Source organism: Salminus brasiliensis, chromosome 2, assembly GCF_030463535.1.
Source record: "Salminus brasiliensis chromosome 2, fSalBra1.hap2, whole genome shotgun sequence".
In the NCBI taxonomy this organism is placed as follows: Eukaryota; Metazoa; Chordata; class Actinopteri; order Characiformes; family Bryconidae; genus Salminus; species Salminus brasiliensis.
In genome coordinates, this window is record NC_132879.1 from 8,967,119 (window position 1) to 8,983,282 (window position 16,164).

Consider the following 16,164-nt stretch of genomic DNA (forward strand, 5'->3'; position numbering starts at 1 on the left):
AGCTGCCCCTGGGCGTCCGAACAGCCGAGTCGCTCGCTGTCTTCAAACCCAGACTGAAGACCCACCTCTTCAGAGAGTACTTGGACGAATAGTTCTATGGTCGCCTTATTGTCTTGTGTTTAGTAGAGTCTAAAGCTTAGAGGTATCTTTTGAATTATTAGTCTATTCTAACTAGCTAAGGCTTTTCTTGGGTAAATAGCAAAGCACTTTGTAAGTCGCTCTGGATAAGAGCGTCTGCTAAATGCCGTAAATGTAAAAATGTAAATGAGATAGGTAGAGGTAGAGAGAGAGAAATAGGGGTTAAGAGAGAGAGGTAGAGAGAGAGAGAGAGAGATATGGAGATAGGTAGAGGTAGGTAGAGGTAGAGAGAGAGAAATGGGGGTTAAGAGAGAGAGGTAGAGAGAGAAAAACAGGGGTGTGAGATGGGGAGATATAGAGGTAGAGAGAGAAATGGGGAGAGAGAGAGAAAACCCATCAATCATTCTCTGAAAGGGCGGTGCTGGCTGGAGCTTCTAGGAATGAAGGGCTGGTTGAGTAGGAATAGATTATTAGAAAATGAGCTCAACCCTCAAGAGACCCTCTTTAAAGAATCTGACTGAACATCACTAGAAATATATTTCCCAGCAGTCCACACTCCAAAGTGTACCCACAAAGTGTACCACGGCATCATTTGCGTTGGTAAAATGTTTGTATTCTAAATTTCTCTGGATTAGAGTAGATTTGGGAGGTTGGAGTTTTCTTTATTCCAAACAGGTTTATAAAGTAAACGAATAAAACAAAAAATGGAGTGGTCTCTTTCTGATGACAGATGCTGTAAGAGCTACCGTTTTAGGATTGTTGGACATCTAGAGATCTTGTGTGTCTGCTGTTGGGCTGAACTTGTTAGGAAGGCCACGCTGACAGCTGTGATAAATTGATTTAGTGGACGGTGTAACAACTGACTGTTTTTAATTCACTCCCCAGACTCATCTGCATCTACAGCTTTCTTTCTCAAGGCCTCAGAGAGCTCTTTGGATCTGGCCATGGTGATCTTCACCACTCACTCGAACCATTCAGAGCAGACCAGACTAAACGTCTGAGGGTTAAATAAGGCCGTCTCCTCCAGAATCCTCTCTAACCATATTCTAATCATCTGCAGCTGATGTGGAGCCCCTGTTTCTAATTGTAGACATTTTAAATAGTAACAAATGTGAAGGTGTTTTAACTTTTTTCCTCACAAGAAAACTGCATTTTTATTAATAACATTTTTCATAATTTTAGATTTCTTCATTTACATTTATGGCATTTAGCTGATGCTCTTATCCAGAGCGACTTACAAGGTTATTCGTATTACAGAGGAGGGCCAATGTAGTGTTAGGAGTCTTGCCCAAGGACTCTTATTGGTGTAGCACAGCATAGTCACCCAGACTGGGAATCGAACCCCAGCCACAAGGTGTGGTAGGGCCGTGGAAGGTAGTGGTGTTATCTGTTGCGCCACACCAACCACCATCTTCAGTTGTATGTGTTTTGTTATATTACCTACATGAATGATGATAAGATAAAAGGGGGTTTCCTATTTTTTTCTCCTCAATTTCAGTTATATATAGAGTGGCTCAGGGGTGTAATGCACCAACACTATGCCATTCACTTTGCCATCAGCAGCCAGAGTTTTAGAGAGCACAATTGGCCGTGCTCACCAGGTAAAAAAAAACTGTGCTCTCTCCCCCAACTGTGCTCTCTCCCCCCTCATTACTCTTAAGCAATGTTTAAGACTACTTAAGGCTACCTGATACACTTTTCTTCTACACATCTTCTTACAGACACAACAGACAAGGTACTGATAGCTCATAGCTATATGTTTTGGTTATGGTTATGGTTATAACCATATATCCTACCAATAATACTTATTAGACCAGTGAAGCAAACAGTTCAAACAGTTCAAAGCCAGTGTTAGCTAGCTAACATGAACTGATGATGCAAAGATATCACAGTAGTTTTATGCAATGTGTGTGATTGTGATGTGATGCAATGTTACTAATATAATATATAAACCTAATTATATAATATATAAAACGGACCAAACAGAGCAACTCCAGTGTCTATGAATGTCCGTCAGCTCTCTATAGTCTGGGTCTGGAAAAGCTTAGTACTCATACACGCATCCCTTTGGCTGTGAGCATAAGTGCGAGGTCAAAGTTGTGTCCAGAGGTTCAGTCATGCACCAGGAAAGTCAGTTACTCAAACCCGACGTCAAAATGTTGAAACTCAGCCCTAATAGTTCGTCAGGACTGGATGGCTTGCTGTGGGGGACACGTGTTCTCGTTACAGAAAAGCCCAACAGCCGAAACAGAGCCTGCTGCACCGGCTGGAAATGAAATTTCAGAAAACTGAAAGCTGAGATGTCAGAAAAGTGATGTTTTTTTTTTGGGACAAGGGCACAGTTCACTGTGTAGCCCGTCCTCTCACACACTGCTGTAGGACATTTAGGCAGAAGTCAATTTAAGTTGTAAACTTTATGTTTAAGTTCACCACTGCTGGCACAGACCAAGGCTTCCCCGCTGCCAACTTGCATGCTTAGCTAGATACCAAGGCTCTGATGGCACACACACTCACACACACACACACACACACACACACACACTTGACTCTGGCAGCTCTGCATGATCAGGCATTTGCTCCAGAAGAAAATGGCACTGATTTAACTGTGGGTGAAAATGACTCTGATTCGACTGGAGGAGAAAATGACTCTGGGGTGACTCCCGTCGTGTCAGTCTTTGCTCTTTAATCCTCCTGAAATGGATTGTTTAGGTTGGAGAGCACTCAAGTTGCGTCCCCCGAGACCAAAGGCTGAGCTAAAATCCATTCACTCCAACACAGGGTCAACGTGCCCTTCTAAATGTGAAGAGTGAAGGAAAGAAAAAAAGAGAGGAGAGGAAAAAGAAGAGGCGAGGAGGAGAAAAGTGGAGAACTGAAAGGGGGGGAGAAAAGGGGAGGAAAAGGAAGAGAGGACATTAAAAAGAATAAAACAGCAAAGGAGAAGAGAATAACAAGAGGGAGGATGAGGAGATGGGACGGGAATGGAACAGAAGAAGAGAACAGAAGGAGGAGAGGAAATGGGAGGAGAACACAGGAGAGGTTAACAGAAAGGAGTAGAGGAGACGGGAGGAGAACACAGGAGAGGTTAACAGAAAGGAGGAGAGGAGACAGGAGGAGAACACAGGAGAGGTTAACAGAAAGGAGGAGAGGAGATGGGAGGAGAACACAGGAGAGGTTAACAGAAAGGAGGAGAGGAGACGGGAGGAGAACACAGGGGAGGAGAACAGAAAGGAGGAGAGGAGATGGAAGGAGAACACAGGGGAGGTTAACAGAAAGGAGGAGAGGAGATGGAAGGAGAACACAGGAGAGGTTAACAGAAAGGAGGAGAGGAGATGGAAGGAGAACACAGGGGAGGTTAACAGAAAGGAGGAGAGGAGACGGGAGGAGAACACAGGTGGTCTCTTTCTGATGACAGATGCTGTAAGAGCTACCGTTTTAGGATTGTTGGACATCTAGAGATCTTGTGTGTCTGCTGTTGGGCTGAACTTGTTAGGAAGGCCACGCTGACAGCTGTGATAAATTGATTTAGTGGACGGTGTAACAACTGACTGTTTTTAATTCACTCCCCAGACTCATCTGCATCTACAGCTTTCTTTCTCAAGGCCTCAAAGAGCTCTTTGGATCTGGCCATGGTGATCTTCACCACTCACTCGAACCATTCAGAGCAGACCAGACTAAACGTCTGAGGGTTAAATAAGGCCGTCTCCTCCAGAATCCTCTCTAACCATATTCTAATCATCTGCAGCTGGAGAGGTTAACAGAAAGGAGGAGAGGAGATGGGAGGAGAACACAGGGGAGGAGAACAGAAAGGAGGAGAGGAGATGGAAGGAGAACACAGGGGAGGTTAACAGAAAGGAGGAGAGGAGATGGAAGGAGAACACAGGGGAGGTTAACAGAAAGGAGGAGAGGAGAACAGAAAGGAGGAGAGGAGATGGAAGGAGAACACAGGGGAGGTTAACAGAAAGGAGGAGAGGAGATGGGTGGAGAACACATGAGAGGTTAACAGAAAGGAGGAGAGGAGATGGGTGGAGAACACATGAGAGGTTAACAGAAAGGAGGAAAGGAGATGGGTGGAGAACACATGAGAGGTTAACAGAAAGGAGGAGAGGAGAACAGAAAGGAGGACAGGAGATGGGAGGAGAACACATGAGAGGTTAACAGAAAGGAGGAGAGGAGAACAGAAAGGAGGAGAGGAGATGGAAGGAGAACACAGGGGAGGTTAACAGAAAGGAGGAGAGGAGATGGGAGGAGAACACAGGGGAGGAGAACAGAAAGGAGGAGAGGAGATGGAAGGAGAACACAGGGGAGGTTAACAGAAAGGAGGAGAGGAGATGGAAGGAGAACACAGGGGAGGTTAACAGAAAGGAGGAGAGGAGAACAGAAAGGAGGAGAGGAGATGGAAGGAGAACACAGGGGAGGTTAACAGAAAGGAGGAGAGGAGATGGGTGGAGAACACATGAGAGGTTAACAGAAAGGAGGAGAGGAGATGGGTGGAGAACACATGAGAGGTTAACAGAAAGGAGGAAAGGAGATGGGTGGAGAACACATGAGAGGTTAACAGAAAGGAGGAGAGGAGAACAGAAAGGAGGACAGGAGATGGGAGGAGAACACAGGAGAGGTTAACAGAAAGGAGGAGAGGAGACGGGAGGAGAACACAGGGGAGGTTAACAGAAAGGAGGAGAGGAGATGGGTGGAGAACACTGAAGAGGTTAACAGAAAGGAGGAGAGGTGACAGGAGGAGAACACAGGAGAGGTTAACAGAAAGGAGGAGAGGTGACAGGAGGAGAACACAGGAGAGGTTAACAGAAAGGAGGAGAGGAGACGGGAGGAGAACACAGGAGAGGTTAACAGAAAGGAGGAGAGGAGATGGGAGGAGAACACAGGAGAGGTTAACAGAAAGGAGGAGAGGAGATGGGTGGAGAACACTGAAGAGGTTAACAGAAAGGAGGAGAGGAGACAGGAGGAGAACACAGGAGAGGTTAACAGAAAGGAGGAGAGAAGAATATATTGGAGGAGAGGTTAACAGAAATGAGGAGAGGAGACGGGAGGAGAACACAGGAGAGGTTAACAGAAAGGAGGAGAGGAGACGGGAGGAGAACACAGGAGAGGTTAACAGAAAGGAGGAGAGGAGATGGGAGGAGAACACAGGAGAGGTTAACAGAAAGGAGGAGAGGAGACGGGAGGAGAACACAGGAGAGGTTAACAGAAAGGAGGAGAGGAGACGGGAGGAGAACACAGGAGAGGTTAACAGAAAGAAGGAGAGAAGAATATATTGGAGGAGAGGAGAACAGAAAGGAGGAGAGGAGATGGGTGGAGAATACTGAAGAGGTTAACAAAAAGGAGGAGAGGATAATATCTAGGTGGAGAGGAGATGGGTGGAGAACACAGAAAAGGTTAACACAAAAGGAGGAGAAGAAATGGAGGAAAAGCAGTAAGGAGTGGAAAGCAGGAAGAGAAGAGAAGAGGAGAAAAGGGGAGGAACAGAAGGCATGATTTTAGTTTACAGAGCTCAACTCATAGGTCAGTATATGAGGGCCTTTAGACCATTGTTTACAAACAGCAGCACAGTAAACACAGCAATTACAGTATTAAAGCCCTAATCAGTAATGACTGAAACTGCGCCACAGCTGCCCCGGGACCAGCTGTGAGTTTATTAAGGGAGAGCAGTAGACGTGTGTATGGTTTGTGTTCCTGTGTCTGGAGTCTCTGTCGTGGCCTGATTGCAGCGGCTCCTGATTGCAGCCTTAAAACAGGATTTTGTTGTTGTTGTAGGTCTTCAGACAAATATCCACCCGAGAAATGAACAAGTAAACCGGATTGATCCTGATTACATATGGTTTACAAATGTCCTCCCTCCAAAGCGGGCATGACAGAAAAGGTTTGTGGTTTAGTGGAATGGCTGGGGGTTCCACAATGCGGTGGAACAATAGATGGTTCCAAGATCCACAGTAGTTATTACTGTAATATATATAATATGTATCCAAACAAGGAAGACGCATTCTGTCTCTGGCCACCTCCGAATGTGGTTTGACTAATCCGATTGCAATCCGATCACAGTGCCTCTTGGGGGGCGTTTACATCTGGCTTCTTATGCAGACAAGTGAAATCCACACGTAATCCAATTACCAAAAATGAATGTTAACACCAGGTGTAAACAAGCTCCCAGAGCCCAAATATCCAATATAGAATGCACACTCAAAAACAAGTCCTGAATAGGATTCTTTGATTTAACAGCAGTGGAACCCTTCTTGGTGCTAATTTCATTTCTGTAAAAACATCTACCAGAGATTTGTCTTTCATTTTAAGAACCATGTCACCAAAGTGGCAGACCAGTTATGCATTTAAAGTTGTAGCACTTCAAGTTATAAAACCACTGTCTTTACTTAAAAGCCTCGAAAAACACCTTCTTTTAAACTCTTGAGACCCGGACTTTGGCTTGGTGTGCATTTTTAAATGTTCCTATTTGGGATTAGGACCTGATAAGTTTACAAATGGAACTTAGTCTTTGTACTGGAAGTCATTTTTGCAAAAAAAAACAATGTCCTCATATGAGGCCAAAGGGTAAATTTATTTATAAAGTTAAGTATCATGGTGCAGAAAAACAGAAAAGAAATGTCCCCATATGAGGACACAGGATCTCAAAGGTTAAAATGTAAATTTTCATCCAAAAGGATTCAATAAAGTACTGAAAGGGTTTTTTGGCTTGTAACATTTTTTTTTAAACCGTTCTATACAGTAGCAATAAAATGTTTTGAAGGGTTCGAAAGAGAACCGTCTTCAATAGTTTAGTTTTTTTTTTTTTACTTTTAATTCAATAAGCTTTTAACCAGGCAATGAACCAGTTAAGCATTTAAAGGTTTATTTGGGTCATCATGGTTCTATACAGAACCACTCTTTTTTAAGAGGTGTGTAGGATACCATTTCACCATCACTGACATTACATATAAAATTAAATAAAGTAATAAAATGCCTATATTTGCGTTGTAGTCATGGTGACCCCAGGTTCTATGCGTGAAGTTATGACATAACCTTTTGAACAATGAACCAAGCCTCAAGTCATCCTCCTCAGTCCTATATAAACCCTCCATTCTCACCCCACCTCTGTGATGAACAACTTCGCACCCACCACCACCCTGCCTTTTATCTTCCTCTTTATTGCTCACCTCAGATATGGGTGGGTGCAAAGTTGTTAGAATGGAGGGTGTATATAAGACTGATGAGGATGACTCATCATTTTTGCACTTCACGCACCCACCTTGAAGCCACCCCGTACTTCAGCCCAAAAAGCCTTCCGAGTACTCCTCCTTGTTCCAGCTCCATGGACGTGGTCTATACTAGCAAAACCACCACTGCAAAGAAATCAGAGTCAGCTGTTTCTCTACAATGAACCATTTCACCCCAAATTTGTGAAATTCTTCTTATTTTGCATTTCAGTAGCTTATATTGCATTTCGGTGCATCTTTTTATTGGTTATGTATCATTTTATTTTGGTGTCCACTCATGTTTTCACACACCGCCCCTGTTCTCCTTTTAATCAAAAGGCAGCAGATAATTCCACAGCAGATCCAGAACCACATCATTATTTCCACACAAGGGAGTTTGAGGTTTTAGCATCATTATTTAATGCTTTCCTTTGGCTGGCTGGTATATATTGAGGAGGAAGCAAATATGTATTTTTTTTTTGGTTATTGTTTTCTTGGTGGGCGCTGCAGGTTGTAGGCTAAGGAGAAACACTTACATAATATAGCCTATGTAGAGAACATGAGCGTTGTTTTAAAAAATGTAAAAAAAAAAAAGAAAAAAAAAAAAGGACTTGTAGATGTATATTTCATCAGAGCTGTCGCGGGGCACTCCTCACCCAACGCTGAGGTGAAGTGTTCGTTTGTTTACCGCTGTAGAATAGGCTGCTTGGGGCGATCGATAACATGTTTATTTATAGTTTATCTGTGGGTTGGGGAGTTTAGCATTGGAAACGTCTTGACTCTGCAACGCCGGAGAGAAACTTTCGCTTCGCTGCATCGCTGGGGATGGATATGGGAGCAAAAAGCAGGGGGTCAGGAAAGCAAGGCCTGGGGAATAACTATCTGGAGGAAGGAGCACCCTGTTTCAGCTGTAAATCATTTGCTCTCAGAAGTCAAATAGGCTTTGATGGACTTCGAAACACCTCACAGGGTGGCTGCAGATGTAGGAGGCAAAAACACTTCCCATAGGAATATGTTCAGCAGGCCCAGTCTGTCTACTGCATTATTCACTATTTTCATAAACCTTTTTTTCAACAGATAGGCCAGAGGAGAAACATCTGAGAAGCTGCTACATAAACTGTGAGTGTTAAAGTGCTCAATTGTACTCACTGACTTTAATGTTACCTCCCAATCAGGAGATACTTGAGATCTTTAGAATCTTCACCATCGGTCACTGCCGAATCTCCTAGATCTTTGCACTGTAGTCCCAGAGACTCTGTTTACTCTTTCTGGCAAAATGTTCATGCTTGCATCCTCTCAGTGTTTTCCCTTGAATTCTTAGAGAGCTTCAACTTTTTAAATCTTGTTTTTTCTATGTGGTCTATGTATCTTCCTTGCATCTTTGTGAGGTTCTTCTTTTAGTGGTTCTTTCTCATGTTCTTAGAGAGTCTCAACTTTTGAATCTTGGTTCCTTTACATGGATCTTCCATGCATCTTTGTGAAGTTCCCCTTTGGGTCTTGTTTCTTCTCAGTGGTTCTTCATGTTTTTGAAGAGTCTCTCCCTTTGAGTCATGGTTCCTCTCAGTGGCTGTTCCTTGCATCTTTGTGAGATTCTCCTTTTGGGCCTTAGTTCCCCTCAGTGGTTCTTCCTTGTGTCTTTGTGAGGTGCTTCTTTTAAGTCTTAGTTTCTCCCAGTGGTTCTTCCTCATGTTCTTAAATAGTTTATTCTTTTGAGTCTTGGTTCCTCTCAGTGGTTCTTTCTCATGTTCTTAAATAGTTTATTCGTTTAAGTCGTGGTTCTTCACCATGCTCTTAGATTAAGAAACCAGTTGCATGTATGTTATGTAATTAATTCTTCCCCATAAAAAAGAACAGCTCAAAGAAATCACTGAAAGTAATACTACGTGTATATACAGTGCTGTTGTAGAAAGCAATAAAATAAACTGAATTGAACAGAACTGAATTTTGGGACCAAAACAAGGTTAGAGTTGTAAAGACAAGGTATTCTTTTTCTCCAGAATGCTCAACTGTGTGAGTCTACTCCTGCTCTTCGGTTATCCAGGCCTCTTTTCAGTGCCTGTTTACAAATGTTGCCACTGCAAGGAGGGAAAAAAAAACTCTTACAAAACTTACGCTGTAATCTCTGCAGCCCACCATTAAAAACGAGCTCGAAAAATCCATAATCTCCTTTTGCTCATGCAGGACTTATTTATAGAGATGCCATCTGTGACTCGTCAGCCGCAGAGACTCCACACTGGCCTCCAGCGAGTCGATAAAGGCTGAAGTAAACTGGGAAACAAGAAAAAAGAAAAGTTTGATATGGGAAGTTTATTCACAGGTGATGATGTACTGGCATTGTCTGTACTGCCATCCATGTGATCTCCCAAACAAAGTCGAGAGAAGTGTGTATGAGTGTGTGTTTGCGTGTGTGTGTATTTGTTTTCTTACATTTTTAAATGTCCTGTGTTTGTTGAAACAAAAAAAGGTCTGCCTTACTTTTTTTTTACAGAAAGCTTTGTCTTCAGGCAACTGAAACAACAACAAAAATTTATTTATTTTGCTTTACTATTTTTTATCCTGTAAATAAATATTTTCATCTTTATTATATACTAATCATGATAGTACATCGTCACTGTCCAAAGAAAAACATGTATCTACAAAATGAGGACTTCACAGGAGAAGACAAACATTTTCTTAACTTTGAATGGAAGTCAATGTAAAATAAGAGTTTATCAAAAGTAATCTAAAATACTAAGTGAATTAGATCAATTCTATTGGTCTATGAATCCAGGTTCCACACAGTGTACAATGCAGCTACAGGAATCAAACAATGGAGAAAACTCAAAACAAGCAAAAATTGAGATGGAAAAATACCTTACCTTTCAATAGAAGTGTAAACAGATTTTCTGATTGATCCATATAAAATCACTTCCTTGAAAAACACAAAAATGTTCACTTTCAGTAACTAGAAAAACCAGGCAAGTCTAGTTTTGCCAGACAGCCATTGTTAAATGGCATTTTAAGAATGGGGAGTTTGGGAGCAAAATATCTGCTCTTTATTTTGAAGAAGGTTCTGTGACCTAAAATGACATCTATTATGCTCTATGTACCATTTCATGTGACCCCACTTGGTAAAGGACTCAAGCATTGCCCTCAGAGCCTTAAGATGCAGACCGCGTATTTACGAGACTAGGCTTTGCTACAAGTTTAATGCCACAGTATGTCTTAGTACCACTTCGCTTTGCAATAATAATTCAAGCAAAGAGAGACAACTTCAGTTTACCTAAGATTACCTCCTGTTGGCAGCACATATACTTGCTAGCGCTGTGGCAAAATGTAGACCATCAGTATGGGAAAATGTCTTTTCTAGGCAAACAAAGAAGGGCCTGTGCAGGTGACCTTCTACAAGGTTCGTCAGTCACTTGCTTAGCCAGTCACTAAGTGAAATTGCCTCAAATTATTCATTGAATTGTAAGAATAGCAGAACCATTTTTGTTGCTACTGTATAGAATCCTTTTTACAAGGTTATATACAGAAAAGAACCACAGAAGAACCCCCTTTTTTTGAAGACAGTAGTATGCCGCATTTTTCAGATTCTCTGAAATTTTACCATAATAAACATCATGTTATAAACTCAGAAGGTGGTTTTGGATAGTAATAATAATAAGAACTTCTTAACTTTCAATGGAAGTCAATTTAATTTTATTCCATATATTATTGGAGCATTTTGACTGGTCCATATATCAAGACATTTCCACACAATATAAACAACAACTGTCACATTATGACACATTATGGCAAAAAATAATATATAAAAAACAGGAATAATGCAAATACAAAGTTTGAAAACAACAATATAACATATGACATCAGCTATATGGACAAAAGTATTGGGACAACTGCTCATTTTTTGTTTCTTCTGAAATCAAAGGTATTAAAAAAGAGCATTGGTGAGATCAAGATGCTGGATGATCACCAACCCACCTCTTTCGCAACTCATGTTAAAAAATAAAAAGATGGCGCATCAACCATCATTCCAGAGAACAGAGTTCCACTGCTCCACAGCTCAATGCTGGGCAGCTTTACACCCCTTTTGTCCCACATCTGGCATTAGGGAAGGATTATCTGCACCAGAAAGTCCTAATCTAATGGCAGTACTTCTCTACAGGGACTAGTCAAGTCAAGTGTGTGCATTTGCACATCTGTGTCAGCAATGGGTGCAACTTAATGTATCAGAATGCATTCATTAGAAGGGGTGTCCACATACATTTGGGTGTAAAGGGTCCCTTATGTATTACCCTACAACCTGACAAAGCATAAAAACAATGAATATTAATCACCAACTGTTCTCAAGAAGAAATGTCATCCTTAAACCTTATTTTTTCATGAAGATTCTGACATTCATCCGTGTTTTCTTATTTGGGATTTGTTCAGTTTATGAGAACAATAGGTTTCATCATTATCAGAGCAGAGCTGTAAACAGTTCTACGCTTCAAAAACATGAATCTGACCTAAAGTTTGTGTTCGGGCTTTTCTAAAGCACAAATTTAAGAATCTTCTTTGGAAGATATTGGTGAATTAGGTTCATAGAGTGTATGTGTGTATGTATGTGTGTGTATCTTGAGGGTTATTACTGTGACAGATAGTGATTGTAATCATAGTAGAGTGTACCTGTGCTGTGGAGCTGCTGAGAGCTTCCTCCTTTAATACCTGTCTCATAAATATGGCGTTAATTACAGCGAGCTGGGAAGACTAACAGCACCCCAGAGAAACATAACTCTGCCTTCAACACAACTGCTCAGGCAAATAGAGACATCCGCTTACTCTCACAGCTCTGTAGTTAGTGTATACGTATGTGTGTATGTGTGTCTTTGGTGGCAAGAAAAGGTGGCTTTCTAAAGATTTTCTAGGCAGATTTTCTCTATTTTCTTGTTTTTGAATCTTTAAATATATGTTTACCCAACAACCACATTATCAGAAAGCCCTGTCTTGTAGCTCCACTCTTGTGGTGTTCAATTAGAGACTGTAGATCATCTGTTGATGCACAGTTTGTGTTCATCATCCTCCAGACCCATATCAATAGTCAGTTTCAGGTAGTCATACCAACACCACACATATACACCCAATTCCATCTTAGTCTTATTACTGTGTTTAGAACGACCCCACAAGCCAATAATATTGGGACAACAGTGTTGATCTACTGGAGAGCTGTAGAGAGCTGATCTACTGGTCTATAACTGTCCACCTATATAGTGATCTGAAAGTTAAGGGGTTGTATTAAGTGGTCAGTGAGTGGAAGTGTAAGATATAGGTATCTAATAAGTTGGACATTGGTTGCATAGATACACAGTCATGTGTGAATGATCAGAGCATGGTTAGAGATGATGCTGGAAGAGCCTATTCACTATATAGTACACTACTTTGGGGTTTCAACATTTTGTAGTGGTGCAGAATTTTTCAGTAGTTTCACTATTCAAGTAATTTACAAACTATGCATCTTAGTGGACCCATAATAGCCACAACCCATGACGGTAAGATGAATTTGGTCTTCTCTGTTCAGATTTGTTTATGCGATGTACTCTGTTGTCGCACAGTGATGAGCTCATGCGTGCAACGAGGAACCCGAAATCGTTTACCACTTCGTCGAATTCTGTTCCCTATAAGAGTGCACTGGATTTTTGCGTGTAGGGAATAGTGAGTAGGGCACAGCTTCAGACATAGCCGTGTCTTATTTAAACGTTTGCTCTTGGTTGTTGAAGTGAGTGTTATCACCATGGCCAGCTCCAAATACCTCCCTGAGGCCTTTAGAAAGAAGGTTGTAGATGTATATGAGTCTGGGAAAGGTTTTAAAAATGTGGAGTGGAGAACATTCAAAACAGCTTTCAACATGGCCAAGTCAGGGCCTCCTAGCACGTTCAGCCCAATAGCAGGCCACAAGATGCTTAAAGAAGATAAGATGGAGTAATCATAGGACCTACAGGTAGCTCTTGCCACAGTTGGTGACAGAGTACAAGATTAAAAGGACATTTCTAAGTTTTTTGGTTTTAAACTGTGGAGGAACCTCTTCAGGTGCTGTGAGGAACCTTCAAGACAAGTCTTTTTAGGAGAAAATGTTCTTTGAAGGTTCCTTAGAGCTCCTTGAAAGGTTTCAGTTTCAAACTGAAGAAACTCCTAAATTCCCTCAAGGGCCTTATATCTTTAGCAGTGTGGGATGAATTGCCCTAATATGTAACCCAGTGTGTGTATGTACTGGTCAGAAATCACAGAAATGTCTTCTCTGCTTGCTTTGTGTTCTATGCAGCAGATGATCCCATAAAATGAATGGCCAGCTTGTTAGAAATCCATCTGTCCTCCAGGCCATAAGTGCACATGGCATGGAGTGTAGTGGTTGCTGGCCTTTGTTTTGAGTGCAGCTCTCTATTCTACATAATTGGTCTACAAGTGTTTTGTCCATCTGTCCCAGTACTATTCATTTGGCATTTCTTATCTACCATGTTTTCATGTTTATTTATTCCTCTCCTATTAAAAACTATTAATTCACAGAGATGTCTATTCAGTGGTTTACCTCAGATGTCTTTACTGTGCTTGAGTGTAGTCACTTTATTTATGTCTTGGTTCCTCTCAGTGGTTCATCATTATGGCCTTGAAATGCTTTCCTTCTGAATCTTGGTTCCTTTCAGAGTATTTTAGATAGTTTCTCCTTTTGAGTTTTGGTTTCCCTTTGTGATTCTTTCTTCTTGGTTTCAAGTCTTTGTTTGTCTCAGTGCTTCCTTCTCATTCCTTCTAAGAGAGTTTCTCCTTTTGAGTCTTGACTTCTCTCAGTAACTGCCTTTATGCTCGTAGAGAGTCATTTCTTTTGAATTACCTTGGTTCTTCATCATGCTCTTAGAGAGTAAGCTCTACCAGAAGACTCTGGAGAAAGGAGTAAATCGTATATTTTATCTTGACAATTAATGAGATGGAAAGAGTTAGAACTGTTGATTGTCTTTGGCGTAGGCCCCGTCTTCAGCCCAGGTCTTGCGCCATCAGGACTCTCGCGGATCCTGCCGCAATTTGAGGCCGGAGGCGGAGTCTACCCCTGGGCATCCGTCTGGACCAAGCTGGTGGTGGTGGGGAGGAAGGAGGGAGAAACGTGACGTCACAAAAAGCATGTAGTTAGAGGTGCTTCCTTTTAGCAAGTTTTTTTTTTTTGGAGCCCTGGTTCCTCAGCAATTCCTAGAAGGTTTCTTCTTTTGAGTCTTGGTTCCTCTCAGTGCTTCTCCCTCATGTTCTTAGAAAGACTCTCCTTTTAGAAGCTCCATATGGGGCTGGGCTCACATTTCTGGACAAGCCATTTTGCTTTGGGAAAATGTCTGTTTTTAAAAGTACATGTCTTTGAGAGTTCCTGTTCAAGCCTGTGTAACAACAGTCTCCTCCACATATCAGTTAAAAAGACCAGAATGGCTAAGGGCAGTGTAGCCCTATTCTCTCAGCAATGTTGCTTCTGATGTCAGTGCATTTGAATTTTAATGAACATCGCATCGTGATGATCTCACTCTGCCAGACACACAGTGTGGCGAGACCTCATCGGGTCGGGTCAGGAATGCAGACTGCAGTGGCAACACTGCCTCCTGGTGTCCTGATATGGTACTGCTCACACAGTGCAAGAATGGTGTAAAGTGAGGTCAATTAAAGGTTAAATAGGCTAATGGTAAAAAACAAAAATGACACACCCATTGCATGTTGGGCTAGAAAAAATGGAAACACTAGTGCTTTGCATTGTGTCAGTCAGTTGCACATGAATACAATGTGTGAAACGAACATTATATGACAAAAAGATAGAAAATAAATTTTCAGAAAATACTGAAACTGATCAGCCATAACATTATTACCACTGACAGGTGAAGTGAAAAACATTGATTATCTTCATTTTCTGACATCTGTTGGAATATAGGCAGCATGTGAACGGTAAGTTCTTGAAGATGATGTGTTAAAAGCAGGAATCTGAGCAACTATAACAAGGATCAAATTGTGAAGACTAGACGACTGGGTCTTGAGTTTTTTTTTTTTTTCGATATGCAGTGGTCAGTACCTACTAAAAGAGGTCCAAGAAAGGAAAACTTGGTGAATTGGTGAACCAGTGACAGGCCCATAGGCACCTAAGGCTCATTAAGGCTCATTGATCCTTAAAGGCCCCATAGGACTTGAAGGATCTGCCGATGACATCTTGGTGCCAGACACCACAGGATGCCTTTAGAGGCCTTGTGGAGTCAATTCCACGAATAGTGAGACCTGTTGTGGTGGCACAACAGGGACCTACTCAATATTAGTCATTGGTGGTATTAATGTTATGGCTGATTAATATAACAGAAAATTCAACAGAAGCCACAACAACTAATTACAATATCAGATGTGTGAGTGTTTAGTGGCTCAACCTTTATTACATCCATTCCTTTCAGAAGACTCACTTTCAGTGTTTCTGCAGATGTCTGCAAGATGTTTTTTCACACCTCCAAAGTTGAACCTTAAAAGAACCAAGATCTAAGTTGGCCCAAACACAATGGTGTCGAGAACAGCAACAGTTTGAGCAATTTGATTTTGTTTGTTTGTTTTTTTTTCTCAGTAGGAGCTTCTTGATCAGAGTTGTCTTCTCACAGTGGAAGGATGGACACAAATACCTGTGGATTTATTCTTCTCTCAAGGATGAAAGCTTTACCCAGGGAGCACCAACTGTTGGGAGATATTAAATGGATGTTCAGTTTTTTGGATTACTGTGTTTTGATTTAAAATAAATATGGTTGCCAGTTAATTAGGTAAGTTAGCTTGGTGGCCAGTTGTGTTTGACATAATGACAAAAAAGTGAATTGTTTTAGCTGTTTTCATTTTTTGTGGAATTTATTTGACTTTCACTGGTAATTCCTTGAAGCAC